The sequence below is a fragment of the Sorex fumeus genome, unplaced genomic scaffold (genome assembly GCF_029834395.1).
Source record: "Sorex fumeus unplaced genomic scaffold, SorFum_2.1 ptg000021l, whole genome shotgun sequence".
Taxonomy (NCBI): Eukaryota; Metazoa; Chordata; class Mammalia; order Eulipotyphla; family Soricidae; genus Sorex; species Sorex fumeus.
The window spans coordinates 14,141,866-14,157,581 of record NW_026606078.1 but is presented as its reverse complement, the minus strand read 5'-3'; the positions used below and the strand labels follow the sequence as shown (position 1 = coordinate 14,157,581).

General features: G+C 38.2%; 1 pseudogene; it reads left to right on the top strand.

Moving 5' to 3' along the window:
- The first annotated feature begins 14,352 nt into the window (after positions 1–14,352).
- Positions 14,353–14,451, top strand: LOC130022985 (uncharacterized; annotated as a pseudogene).
- The last annotated feature ends 1,265 nt before the right edge of the window (positions 14,452–15,716 follow it).

Sequence of the window (15,716 nt, the reverse complement as noted above, 5' to 3'; positions counted from 1 at the left end):
TTTCTGTGCTTTGACCTGAGTTTTCTCAAGGACTTTTCCATCCTGTGCAGCACCTAGCCATGGCTTGACAGCTGTGGGTGGCTTGATATCTGTAGGCTTCTTTGAGCTACTCAAGCCCTGTGAGGAAGAGATTCCAGGTTTTGGATCACTCTTCTTCCCAGAGCATTAAAAACTTTGACACAATCCAGCATGTGTATGCCTAGGTAGCGGCGGGGCTTTTTAATAGCATCTTGGCAGGCATTAGGTTGACTTTTCTTGTGTTTCATCTTGCCAATGGTGGGCTTTTCTTCTACCTTGACCTTGTTCCCTGGCTGCTTACACTCGTTAGCTTTCTTAGATTTTTCTCCGGTGTTTTTTATCTTCTCCTGCCCATGGCTCTTTGTCTTGCTGATCCTGCTGGATGCAGCTTTGTGAGGTTTGCTGTTAGTTTTGGCAATGGTCACAGGACACCTATCACTGACTGCAGCATTATGAACAATCCCTGCTCCCCCTAGCAAGCATTCTCGGACTTTTGGCTGGATTTTGGCCTTGGGTTCTCCCTCAAGAGGCTCAGAAGCCTCCTTTTTGTTCTTCCGTTTTGCATGGGAGGTCCCCTTGGTGCCACTTGAATTTTCTTGCACCTGCTTCAGAGTGATGGTGTCACTGGTGTTCATTACCTGCAGGTCTTTGCATTGATCTACGTCGACTGGGATCTGGTAGGTCTCCAGAGCTTTTGAAAGCCCATGGTTCATCTGATCAAAATTTATACCTTTTTGTTCCTGATTTGGAGTAGGTGTCAGCGCCAGGTTACTTTGGGCTGGAGATATTATGGGAACTTTCCCAATCTCAGGTGGTGGATTACTCAAAGGTCTTTGAATCCTGCTACTGCAAATGTGGGCAATTCGGAAATTTGTGTCAGACCAAATGTCTGACCTGAAGGTTGCGATGGCAGGGAAGTCTCCATCCCCAGGAAATTCATCACTAAAAAGGAACCAAGGAAGAATTCAGTCCCTGCAAAATGAGATATTCCCTCCACAAACCTAGTGCTGCAACAACTGTGCACCTACCAGCCATAGGGAAAGCATTGTTACTGAGTATTCTACGGATAATGGACAAGGCCCTGTGCTAGAAGATTGGAGGTAACTGTTATAGTTCTTACTGTTTGTTATGTGATGCTGTTGATTTTTGGTTTTCTTTGTATTTGAAAGAGTTTCTGTGTAAACTAACTTAAAAAATAAGAGACTTGGACAGAGGGATAGTACATTTGGTAAGGCACTGGCCCTACGCACGGCTGACCTCAGTTTGATCTTTTGTATCACATATGATCTCCTAAGCATCTTCAGAAGTGATCCCTAGCACAGACCCAATAGTAATTCCTGAGCACTTCTGGCTATGACACAGATTCAACGTCCTCCATAAAGCTTTTTTTAAAAACAAAATAGAGATTTTCAAACTAATAAGTGCCATACAGAGCTTAGCATTGTAATGTATTTTACTCTCAATTTATTCACTTTCATAGAAAAAATAAAAGGACGTTAATATCATAGAATAAGAGTATGAATGAAGGACTCCTTCAGCATGATATTTTTGCTGAAGTACACATTCTAGGTTTCATGATTTGAGACAGAATCTCTAAACCACAAGTGTATTCAGAACCTTGCTGCTCATTAATGGAAGGAAAAGTTAAAGTGGTATCATTACAATAAGAGTTCTGAAACTTCTTATGAAAATAACAAAATACTAGTTTAAGACATGTATTTTACTTTTAGTGTAGTAATTCTGGAGGACTGCTGAACTAGAACAGTGAAAAATGTGGCATTCCATGCCACAGAGGCTGGGTGAGATGGGGGGTATGGGTGGTGGCAGAAATACTAGTATTCGTGGTGGTGGAGAATGGGCACTGGTGGAGGGATAGGTTCTCCATCATTGTATAAATGAAATGCAAGCACAATAATTTGTAAGTCTACAGCTCTGCCTCATGATGTTTAACTAATAAAAATTTAAAAATAAATGAAATAACTTGGGAAAAAATGTGGCATTCTTTTGTGTGCTCCTGAAGTTCATTATAAGAAAAGTAGTTGTCAATTATACTATCATACCTTCCAATGTGCATTAGGAGCTCTTATGTTGAGTGTGAAAATAATATGCTATAAAATGGGTGAGGGGAGTAAACATGAACTGAGTTTAGTTAACTTCATTTCATAAACTTTAAAATCTCAGTGTATTTAAATACCACCTGTCTATGGACAGTTTTCCTCTTCTTTGACCCCAATTTTTGAGTTTTCTTTCCCTTCTCTCAGGTTAACTCACCTTGATAACTCGATTCTGTGATGGGTTGAGCAGACACAGAGAAGTGGATTCCAGAGGAGGTGGCTGGAGGTTGGTTATTTGGGGGAAGGACCTCCTTCAGCACAATAACCATTTCTCTAGATGAGTTCCTGTAAGCTTGGGGGGGCAGAGCCATTTTGTCTGTGTATGACATGGAGTCATAGGACTGCAGGCCAGAAAGGAGAGTTCCCAGACCTCCTTGATGATTATAATACACCTGGCTTCGGTCCTGGTAGGGAAGTGACAGACTTTGACTCTGATATGGATACCGAGACAGTGTTCTCTCAACAAGACTGGCAGAAAGTGATGGGTACACAGACACCGTGTTGTAGGTATCTAGGGTTCTCTCATAGCGAGCTGCCTTAGACATGGAAGAGACAGCGGTGTCTTGGTCAAGGACAGTCACAGAAAAGTCTCCCATAGAAGACTTCTCTTCAGCACTTTCTGAATTATCCCATTCCAAAACATTAGTATAGGAAGAAGTTGAGGTGGATATATGACTCTGGTTAAACACTCCAGATAGCATTGTTGTGTTGAAATGTTGGTAAAGATAGGGACTACCCATCAGTGGTTGGAAAGAGGTGCCAGAAGTTGAGGCCGGGAACCAAGCAGAACTACCAGCTGGAGCAGATACTCTGGAGTAGTTGCAGACACTTCCTGTTAGGGAAGCTGCATCATTCACCACGGGAAGGGAAAGCTGCAGAGTATATACAGTTCCTAATACAGATGGATTTTGAAATTTTTTTGTAAGGAACAATACACTGATGAAAAAAATCTGTGTGACTAATTATCTCCTTCAATGCTGAGAGGAACAATATGAACTTAAAATTTAAGCCATCAAGATGCTTCTAGTACCAACAGTCACGTGAGTTTCCAAAATTCCAACAATTTGGGGTGATTCAAAGTCTGGAACATTTTGGCACTTTGTGTATTTGGTATCGTGCTCCCAAATGAACACAGCACTGTAGAGCCACCAAGTGATCTTCTCTGTACCTGGATTTCTTGGTTACAGATAGTTTTCCCTTACCCTAGCAATGCCTGTAGCTTGCTCTCCTATTGATTCATATGTTATTTCCTATAAGGGACGCTTTACCAAACTAGGATGTCTAAGAAAATGGGTAACATTCTTTGGACAAGAAGAAACCTGAGGGCCAGAAATGACAAAGAGACTTCATGTTTTCCAATAATTTTTATTGGTTATGTTAAGGAGTATAATTTGGACCAATAACTTACAGTGTTCTTGGGCTCTTTCTGGCTCTGCACTCTGAGTGACCCCTTGTAACATTCAGAAGAGTGTATGCAGTGACAGAGGTCCAACCAGATTGGCTGTGTAAAAGGCAAGTGCCTTATCTCCTCCAGTACTCTCTCTCTGTCCCTTATGAATTTCCAAGTTACGGAACCTAAGCATGTGGACTTTTTTCCAGGACTCTGGAAGATCACTACAATGCAGAAATGGTTAGGAAGATACCTTACATTAATATAGGCTTTTGGGGTCTTTAGAACTATTACCATTTTAATCATCAGGTTTCCATTGGACTTGTGCAATGAATATGTGCTAGTACGGTTCACTTATGACTTAATCTTGTTGCTGCATTGAAAGTTACCCTGATTTTTGATCCAGTTCGAAGATGACTACTTGAGTTTTTCCCAAGAAATGTTTTTGGAAGGAAAAATTTATTTAAATTCTGTGACTTAAGTTGTTTATAAATAACTCTAAGAATAATAATGCATACACAAATATAATTTTTCCACTTCATGTGTTTTCATAGGAGGAAGTATAAAGAAAACATCATGAAAAATATGTATCACAGAACTGAAAAAGAAGTATATAGATATCAGTGAAATCTGGGCTATGTAGCAAGCTGTATAGTACAGTAAGTTATTGAGAGCAGACCCAAGAGTAAACCCTTAATAACTGTGGATGTGGTCTCAAACAAAATCAAATAAAACAGTCCAATAAGTTTATTAAAAAATTGTTCCACATCGATTCCTCCTCCCCTGTCGGAGAGCCCGGCAAGCTACCGAGAGTATTTGATATGCCAGACACAATAACAACAAAGTCTCCAATGGAGACGTTACTGGGCCCGCTCGAGCAAATCGATGATCTACGGGAGGGCCTTTTACATATACAATATGAATAGAGTATTCTGTTTTAGAAAAAACTGCTAGCCAAGAAATGGAATAGAAGGTGATTTTTGAGAGCACATTTTACCAGTCCATTAAACAGAAAAGATTTACCAGTAACTACATAAAAAAAGAAAATAGGAATAAACTTGATTGTATTTCATAGGTAAGAAATGTTTTAAATGAGTAAAATAGAGAAACTTCGTAATTACAAAAAATTATTCTCATCAATACCTCTGAATATTAAACAGCAAACAACACGTGTTAAACCTAGCATATGATTTCAGTTTATCACACAAACAGAAAAGACCATATAAAATGATCACAAAATATTGAAAATTACTTTCAAAACCTAGTGTTGAATTATCTTTATTAACCTGGAAAACGTTCTTCTCAATGTTAATAAATGAGCACCAAAAATTCCATTAAATATTCTTAATGTAGGAACAATCGAAATTAAGAAATATGACAAAAATGTGTAATTCGACATGTGTGACTTGATTTTCCTATTTCCTCTTAGGATCTAAAAACGGAAGTTGACTATTATCAAAATACTCTCATGTTAGGAAGAAAAAATCACATGAAATAATATTTGTAAAGATGACAAGCAGCTTTAACCTGGAACCTACTCACCACACAAATGAATCAAATCTCCTGATTCAAGTTAGAAGATACCATTTTTTTTTAATTTCAACAGGCAACGCATACATGTACTTAAAAACTAGAACGTCACAAAAACATTGAAGATTCTATTTCTTCCACCCACCTAGATAGCCACTATTAGCTATTAATGGGATGCATCATTTCTGAAGCATGTTCATATTCCAAATTGTCATGTACCAAGTACTGTGTTCTAAAAGATAATAAGGAAAAAAGTCACCAAGGATGGCTTTCTGATATACTGGTTTTCCTACTGGTACCCTACTCAAGGAACAGAATACTTTCTAGTCCTGCCATTTATTGAAATAAATTACTTTGACTTGCTCTCAGTGTATTTACCTCAGCATATTTAACATATATTCTTTCTTTTTTGATTTAAATCCTTGGTTTTCTTCAACATTCAATCCAGATGGTTTCCCCTTCCTTGATAATTGCCATCCATATTCTTTCTTTCTTACCTATTTTATTCTCCCTCATATAGTCTTGGTTTCGATTGGTCAATGTTTGATGAAAGTGATCCCAAACTTTCTTACCTTAGAGGGCTTGCCTCCCTACCGCTCAGCACTCCACACCTTCCCCATGCCCCAAATTTTCTTATTACCTGGTTTAAATAGAAAACTCAAAGATCAATGATTATTACTGTGTAATAGCACTATATTTAAAATACTGAAGTATAAATACAAGAGGAGAGACCATTACAGAGAAACCATTTGGGTATATATTAACAGGTTTCCACAGCATCTACATTTTCTGTTTCTGTAAAAATACTGTCTCTGTTTTACTTTTGTCAATGGATATTTTATAAAATACACGATTAAAAGGAAAAAGAAACACAGAGAATCAACATAATATATATATATATATATATATGTTTGTATTTGAGCTCATAAATACATCTAAAATATAAAGTAATAAATGAGGAAAAACAGTTTGTATGTGAGAGAAAGCCAATGTCTAAAATCACACTGGAAAGCTAAAATGAGATTTATAAAATTCTACTTGAACACTTTCTTTCATTACTACGTGCTGGTTTTACTAGACTTCTTTTAAGTTTAGTGATGATAAATCTAATGAAAAGCTTTGAAAAGTATTATACCTTACCTGACATGGTCAGAGAAGAGGAAATACCGATGAAAGGTAGACGAGAAGAGGAGACGGTAGGAGAGTACGTCTGAATACTGAAGCGGCTAAAGACCACAAGTGTCCAGTACAGATGACTGGTCAATGTTGATTGGTCATTTGTCACTGGTCAATTTCCAGGATGATTCAAATTTGTTTACAAACAACCGTATGGGAACCCCAACATTCGACCAATTGGTGGTTAGTTTGGTGGGAGAATGATGTCATAAAATAGGCAGTTAAAGGTAGAGCCTAGCCAATCAGGAGGTCAGATTCCCAGGAAGAATACCGGATTGGATAGAGAGAGGGGTAGAATGAAGCAGGCTAGGGAGATGGATTCCTGCAAGACAGTTATAACAGTTTCAACTTCCTCAGACTATTGTGTTAGAGAAATACTCCCATTATACTCAAGAGCTTACATATTTCATTAACAAATCAAGAAAATTACTAAATAATCATTTTATTGCACTGTTAAAGAAACAACATTCGGTATTACTAGTATATTTTATATAACGTTTACAGCACAGCGGGTACAGCATTTGCCTTGCAGAAGGCCAACCCTGATTCCGATTCCTCTGCCGGGCAAGCTACCCAGAATATCTCGCCCTCATAGAAAAAACCTAGCAAGCTACCCATGACGTATTCGATAGGCCAAAACCAGTAACAACAAGTCTCACAATGTGTTGTAAGATGTTACTGGTGCCCGCTGGAGCAAATGGATGAACCACGGGAGGATAGTGCTACAGTGTTATGATTGAAAAAAATGGTGGTTTCTTTCAATATGACAACACTTACTATGATAAGTTGTAGATGAATCGAGATGTGTTAAAATGTAAAAATAATGAGAAGTAATTGTAAATGCACAGGTATCTCTATTTTACAAAACAAAGAGTTGTTCTCAGTTTAAAACTGTAGAAGATAAAAAAAAACATATGCTCATTTCTGTGAAAATCTTACAATCTGAAAGAAAAGATAAAAAGTAAATTAAGTAATGAAAAAACAAGCAAAACATACAACTAATGTCAATTAGTATGATAGGCAAAAGAAGAATGTTTTCAATAAATTAGTGCTGTGAAATAAATCAGTATTTAGCTATTAAACTTGTATAGAAAAAATAAGCATAAATTATGATCATATAATCTATATTGAAAGAAGTGTAAATTCCTCGTAAACACAAGAGCAATTTTCAAGCTCACTTATAGACAAAGAGCACAAATTAAAATGACAAATTAAAATGTGTCCCCAAATTACAAACATTTAAAAATCAGGTCACATCTTTTCCTAGCAAAGATGATAAAAATAGACCTTTTCAAGTTATTTTATTGAGAATTAAATCTGTATAATATATGACAATATATACTTAGTTTTAACCAGCTTAATATTCTTTAAGTAAATTAGCTTTTGTGTGCGTATATGGAAATTCAGGGATCAAACCCATAACCTCACAAATGTGAGGCAAATATTTTACCACTGAGATATATTTTCAACCACAGTGAGATATTTTGGTTTTGTTTCTATAGTGTTAGGAATAGAACCCAAAATTTCATACTTGCAAGCCAAGTGCTTTAGCCCTGAGCTACATACCCAGTCATAAGTATGTAATCTCTTTTCTTTCTTTTTGGGTCACACCTGGCGATGCACAGGGGTTACTCCTGTCTCTGCACTCAGGAATTACCCCTTGTATTGCTCAGACGAACATATGGGATGCTGGGAATTGAACCCAGGTCGGTCAATTGCAAGGTAAACATCCTACCAGCTGTGCTATCGCTCCAGCCCTAGTAAGGTAGCTTTTTATATCAGATCTTAAGTAAACAATCAGAAAAGTAGACAAATAGATATAAATGTTCACAACAATATCATCTTAGCAGTAAAACATTACAATTATAAAAAACTCAATAAAAAGTTATAGTAACTGAAATTTATTTTTTAAGATTATACTTGGATATATACTAATATAAATACATAATTGAAAGACTCCAAAGAAATGTACCTTCTTTTTACTTGTATGTTTATTGTGGTTCTTTTTCTCTTTTTAATATAGTTATCCTATGAACAATAAAAATTTGGAATTCTGTATGATTTTTTGTCAATAATTATATTTTGAAACTTTTTTGGAGATTGGTAAAGGTAAAGGCCGTCCCGTTGATCATCGATTTGCTCGAGCAGGCCCAGTAACGTCTAAAGCCCTCTTTACTATTGTTAGATCTTTCTGTGGTTTTATTTTTTCTTTATGTTCTAATCTTAATGCTACCACCATCTACTCAGTCAACCTAGCTAAACTTTAAGGTCTCTTCCACTTTCTCCTACACAAGTTTCTGCTTTCTGACAAAAGGGAGGACCTCGAATGCTGACATCAATCTAATATTCAGGGCCGCAGGAGATAATGTAGTGCTTATGGAACTTGTCTCACATGCACTCAATTTGACTCCCAGCACCACCTGATTGCCAGAGTATCAAAGGCTGTATAACATAGGAGGACCCCAAGCACCATGGCTACGTTTTCTGAGAATTGCCTGTGGGGCCCCCACACCTCCTGAGCATTGCTTTAGAGACTCTCCCAGCAACCAAAAAATATGTAATACCCCAGAAACGTACTTGTCTTAAATTGGGACCCTCACTTGAGGTGAGGTTCACAAGGAAATATTGCATGAAAAAATAAATCAAAGAAGCAGGGGAGAAAGGGTATATCATGTGAGAAGAGATCATATATTTGGTGAAATGTGTTAAAATTCAGATGCCCTAGTCTTCCCACCAGGGATATTCCTTCAAAAATGCCCCCATTATACTGGAAGGGTGCTAGAACATTATATGACTGAAACTCAATTATGCACAACTTTGTAACTGTGTATCTCTTGGTGATTATAATTTTTAAAATAATTTTTAAATGCACCCATCAAAATTACCTTTTTACCAATAAATGGGAAAGATACTTTCTAATACTTATCCTCACCAAAAGCTCAACAGAGTGTGACACTTGCCAGGAAATGTCCTCCCTTGCATTTTTCTCATGATACTTATTAGTACTTCACTCTTCTGTTTCTTCCCTCTTCTCATGCCAAATCTTTCCGTCTCCCTTGCAAGCTCCTCAAACATTATGTATCTATTCAACACTCATGCTCTTTGCCACTTGCTCCTCTTGATTTCTTGTCCATGAACTGATTCTAAAACATAGCATAGCTGCAATTACAATATTCATGCCAAAGACAGTCATTGATGTATCTTTGGGTTTAGCATTCTTCAAGCTATTGGCACACAGGTGAGTAACATTATTTTCCTACAGAGAACACAAAAATAGTTATGCTGGGTCTTAAAGTTCTATCAGTAGTCTGAGTTACAAAATATTTTTAATGTTTTTTTTGAATATCTGTGAGATAGACCATTACAAATCTATTCATAATTTGCTTCCAGTCATACAACGATCCAACATCCATCCCTCCACTAGTGTACATTTCCCACCACCAATGTTCCTGGTTCCCTAAAGCCATCCCCCAACACCCTACCCCCACCACCAGCCTGTCTCTATGGCAGGATCTTTGATTCTTTCTCTCTGTCTCCTTTTTATTTTGTGCATCATTGGTCTCGTACATGTACTAAGAGGTCATCATGTTTGTTCAAGGAATTTAGTATTTTTATCAGGAAGCTAAGGCTGGAGTAGCTTTGAGGTATGGAAATGACTGCTGAGGCTTCCATAAGTACAGGGCAGTGGGGATAGGATGCCCATTGTGACCCAGAGAAAGCCTGGAGATTTCAGTCACAAAACCCGCATATCCGAATTTTCAGCTGTTATATTTCAGTGAGAGCCATCCTGAGAAGTTGGAAACCAGACGAGGGCATGGTGGCGATTTTCGATTGTGGGAGCAAGTGGCTGCACTGGGTTCTGGTTGGGTGGGCACCCAACTAACCTGCCTCTCTCTGATTTACCCTATTCTATTCATCCATTTGCAGGTCCAAGGTTAACTGTGGCTTTTGATCTCTTTCAAGACTTTTTTATGGGTCTCTGAAACAAGACCATTCCATTAGCTTGTATAGCTGAGCCAGGGGTGGTTTGTGAACATGGCTCCCACATATCTTTAGGGAGTTTAATTTCTCGGGAAACTTAGTCCTGAGGTGTTGGGATCCAGCCAGAGGCACAGTGGCAATTTGAGGTTATCAGGAAGCATGAAGACACCATCAGACTGTTGATGCACTCATCTGAGGGTACAGGTTGACTTCCTGGAGGCATTGCACCACCAGACTAACAAAGATTCATTGAATTAATTAGCGAATAATCAACATTTTTAAAATGTGTCATTTTATTGCATTTTAGAATGGTAACTTCTAACAAGGAAATAATCTTCAGGCTATAATCAAGATATAAGATTTATTCTTAATATATTTAATAAAAGCTACACATTTTGGAAATTTATACAAGGAAATTTTTTATAGTATCTGTCTTCAAAATTTACTTGTAAATTACTAAGATATCACTGTATATTCCACTGTTCTTAGCATAGAAATTTACAGACAGAAAGTGCTACGTAAAAGTTCATTTTGGCACTTCTGTTCAAGGTGGTACTAGAAGTACTTGCAATAGAAATAAGGTAAGAAAAAGATATAAAGTGTTTTTATGTATGAAAGGTAGCAATAAGCTCTCACTATTCACAGCAGATATCATACTCTATTTAAAGAATACTAGAACCTCCACCAAAAAAGCTTCTAGAAACAATAGACTTTCATAGTAAAATTGCAGGTTATAAAACCAATACCCAAAAATGTATGGCTTTTTTATATGCAACTTATGAGAGAGAAGAAAGTGAAATGAAAAAGCAATTCCATTCACAATCGTGCCTCAGAAAAATCAAGAACCTTGGAATCTGCTTAACTAAGGAGGTAAAGGACCTACACAACAGGAAATAACAAAGGATACGAGGAAACATATCTCCTGCTTATGGAATGGGAGAATTAACATTGTCAAAATGGCAATACTCCCCAAAGCATTGCACAAATTCAATGTGATCCCTATAAAGATACCCATGACATTCTTCAAAGAACTTGATCAAGCACTACTGAAATTCGAATGGAACAACAAACACCCACTAATAGCTAAAGCAATTCTTGGGGAAAAAATGATGGATGCATCACCTTCCCCAACCTCAAACTCTACTATGAAGTGATAATAATGAGAACAGCATGGTACTGGAACAAAGGCAGAGCCGCAGACCATTGGAAATGGATTGAATATACTGACACACGATCACAAATATATAATCATCTAATCTTTGATAAGGGAGCAAGAAATGTGAAGTGGAGCAAGAGAGTCCTCTTTAACAAACGTTGCAAAAAAAACTGGACAGCTACATGCAAAAAAAAAAAAAATGGCTCAGACCTCTACCTAACACCATGCACAAAAGTCAGATAAAAATGGGTCAAAGACCTCAAAATCAGACCAGAATCCCTCAGGTACATTGAAGACAAGGTCGGCAAATCCCTCCATGACATTGAAGTTAAAGGTATCTTCAAAGATAACACTCCACTTGCAAAGCAACTGGAAACAGAGATAAACAAAGGGGACTATCTTAAATTAAGTAGCTTCTGTACTTCAAAAGAAACAGTGACCAGAAGCACAGACTCTGCCATGCGGGCAAGATACTCGCAGAAGCCTACCAGGTTCTCTGAGAGTGAGAACTGGACAATAAGAGATGTTATCTTATCAACAATATCCAGTCTCTTGATCTTGGCCATTGATGGGATTACATGGCTCCAGGGGCTGTTCGTGGTTGTAACACTTAGCTACTAGAAGATGGGGGATCTGGATGGAGGGGGCCCAGTCTTGATCTGAGCAGCCTTGGAGATCACATCCCCCTGTCCCGCACACCTGGGTTCTGTTGAAGTACACGGGGCTTAGGTTTATTCAATTGCACCCATCACAGTGCTCCCGAGTCATTTCAATTACTTTGTCTGTCTGTAACCACTTCTATGCTCTCTGCCCCAACCAATTTGTAAGGTCTTATCCTTCTTAGACACTGAAGCTGTACTGTAAGTTATTGCCTTCCTCCTCTCCTTATGTCTTTTGAGCAGTTTAACTTAATGCAATGTCTTTTTGTGTAGATACAGGAAGACAATTAATTAATATGCTTTGTAACTTAGGAATTGATTGGCTTTGAATATTATTCACTCCTGGTCTTCTGCCTTCTCAACTTAAGCCTCAGTTGCTCTCACTTCCTAGCACCCCAAGGGCAGGGTCCCAACGTGGGACTGGATGGAACCAGGGCAAGCCGGTAAGTTATGTGCTAACCTGGCATCGATCATGGGCCAGGCCAAGGTGCCACGATTCTTAACTATAAGTTAAGAGGTTGATCATAGGCAAATGATGTCATGATCAAAAAGTAATGAAAACACTAGGGCCCTGCTGCTAGGAATAGGAAAGATATCTTGCCTGAGCACTGCAGTCTGAGATCAAGATGGCCCTAGTAGAGCAATTCTACAAGCTCAAAGTATTTCTTACTGTGACCATACAAAATGATTAATATTATATATGCTTATATGTTGGTTGGACAAGGAGAGGAGAAAGACCTCCTAGAAGCTGTTTTCCTGTGTGTCCTGACTAGCTTGGATGAAACTGCTTTCTCCCCTTCAAACTGCCTTCAGTAAATGATTTCAGTATACTGAGACAGTTTTCCTTTTCTTTCAGAAAACTAGCTGGTCTTAGATCTGCAGATCTCAGGTGCTAGCCAGGACTGATCTTTGGGATGTAGATTCCTAGCTATAGCCAGGCTGGTCTTTGGGATGCAAATCAAGGTGGTTGCAGCTTTTGAAAGTGCTTGTGGAAGGTTTCAGTTTGGCTTTGTATCTTTTTTCCTGAGGCCAGTATTACTACTGGCCTGCTGATGTAAGGAAACAATGTGGATGTAAAGAAACAATATATGGTTTGCTGCCTCAATGTTCTTTCTGTAACTCCTTTTGATGACATCACTGTAATGCCCCTTTTAGAGGTTCTATGATCCATATAAGGGGATCTTCCTGGATCTCAGTGCCTGCACGTGCTTGAGGATTCCTGAGGCTTCTATGACATACATCTCTTCCATGTAATAACCTGCTGCTCCACTACCAACCAGCCTGACCCCCGTTTCCTTCCATCTCCTGACCATCGCCATCAACCTCCGTGGAGTGGGGAAACGGCCTGACCGCCAGTCTTTTATTTTTTGTGTGTTTACACAGGTTCTGCTTCCACTTCCTTCATGCATGAGTCTCCTTCAAGCTTGGGCAGAGTGGTCTTAAGCGTACCTATGGCTGGTTGCAGAGGTCTTCAGCTGCCGGGGCTCTACTCAGGGCAGTGAGGGAAATTCACCCCTCCCCGTCCAAGGGGCCCCGGTGAGGAAAGTCAGGTGAGGGATCAGGAGACTGTTGTTTTAGACAGATTTGGAATTAATTTTAGATCGAAAAGTACTTATGTGCTTAGTAATAAATTACTATACACTTGTTCAATCACCTCAGAGAACCCACTCTGCTTAGAGAACTAGATTTTTAAATACAGGGCTGTTTTGCCTGTGTGTCGTGACTGAGAATCACTCTCAGTAGATATGAAACTCACTATACACAAAGATGCACACAGGCTACTTTGGGTCATCTGTGTTGTTAATGTGTGTTGGCCATTAAACTTCACTGAGACCCCTTTTTCTGTCCTTTACAGGAGCCTCATGAGTCTCACCTTCCATTCAAGTTGTACTTGTAATAAGGTGGAATGAAATCATCAATATTCTCCTCACCTCTTCCTTCAGGAGAAAAATCCTACTTACATTCAAGATGGCCAAATTACAGACAACACTATCCACCTTTCCTGGAGATGTACACGGGACTGAGGTGAGAACAGCAAAAGGCTCTAGTTTAATGGTCTTAATGAAGGTTTCAGGGAAGGGCATTAAAGAATACTCATATACCATCTTCCAAAAGAATTATTTTGTAAAACTGATGCCTTGGGTATGGTAAAAGATAATATGGTAAAAACCATATTTTTCTTTCTGGGACATTAAAGTTCTAAATCTATCTATTCAAGCTGCTTTGAAATACATTCCTTGATTTTGAATCACTGTCTGCCATAGGAGTGAGTAAGGATAACACTCAAAGTAATAAGAAGAGAAAAATATGGAAAAATTAACTCCTACTATGTTTGGTAACATATATACTAAAATTGAAATGATAGAGAGATTAGCATGGAACTTGCACAGAGATGACATGCAAACTTGTAAAGTGATCCATATTTTTGTTGCAAGAAGAATTAACAGGGCGACTTTAAGCTAAGAAAATCCACACAAGTACAAAAATTCTACATAAAGATAGGACGAATCCCCATCACAACAATCTCCTCAATGTCAGTGGACTAAATGTGCCAATTCAGAGGCACAGAATGGGAAGATGAATTAGAAAACTGAACCCAACATTCTGCTGCCTGAAGAAACACTTCTGAACAATCAAAGCAACCATGGGCTCAAAGTCAAAGGCTAGAAAACAATTCTTCAAGAAAGAAAAGAACACCTCCACAAAGCTGGAGTGGACATACTAGTATCAGACCATATGGACTTCAGGCTATAGGTTATAAGAGACAGTGAAGGTCATTTCTTCATGATCATGGGATCTGTACATCAGAAAGAACTCACCCTCCTCACTGTAGGTGCTCCTAATGAGAGATCAGCAAAATACTTAAAAATAACTTCTAATAGACTTAAAGAAAAACATTGAGAGCAACACAATACTAGTTGGAGATTTCAACACTACTTTGTCACTTCTCAATAGATCAAACAGACTAAAGCTCAGCAAGGAAATATTTTTTTAAGGGAAGTAATGAACAACTGTTGGCTTAGAGAAGAAATCAAAGGGGAAATAAAAAGTTTCCAGAAACAAATGAGAATGAGGACACGAGCTACCAGAACCTGTGGGACACAGCAAAAGCAGTGTTAAGAGGAAAGAGTCTAGCTCTGCCAGAATTCATCAGGAAGAAAGAAAGGACCTGCATGAATAAATTAGAGCTGAAGATTTTGGAAAATGACCAACAAAAGTAGTCCAAACTAGGCTGGAGGAAGGAAATAATAAAAATTTTACCAGATATCAATGAGCTAGAATCCCAAAATACAATCCAAAAGACCAATAAGAGCAAATACTGGTTCTTTGAGAAAATAAATAAGATCAATAAACCACGAGAAGCCTCTCAAAGAAACAAAGAGAAAGAATTCTAACAAATCAAATCAGAAATGCAAAAGGGCATATCCTAATAGAAACTACAGAAATCCATAGGATCATCAGAGATTATATTGAGAATCTTTACAGCAGGAAATGAGAGAATCTTGAATAAATTGATAAATTTTTGGATTCCAATTACCTCCCAAGGCTGAACCAAGAAGATTTGGAATACTTGAACCTATCACTTCCAAGGAAATTGAAATGATGGAAAAAGTATCCCCCCAAACAGAATCCCTGGCCCAGATGGATGGATTCAATAGTGAAATATTTCAAACCTTTAAAGAGGAAATGCT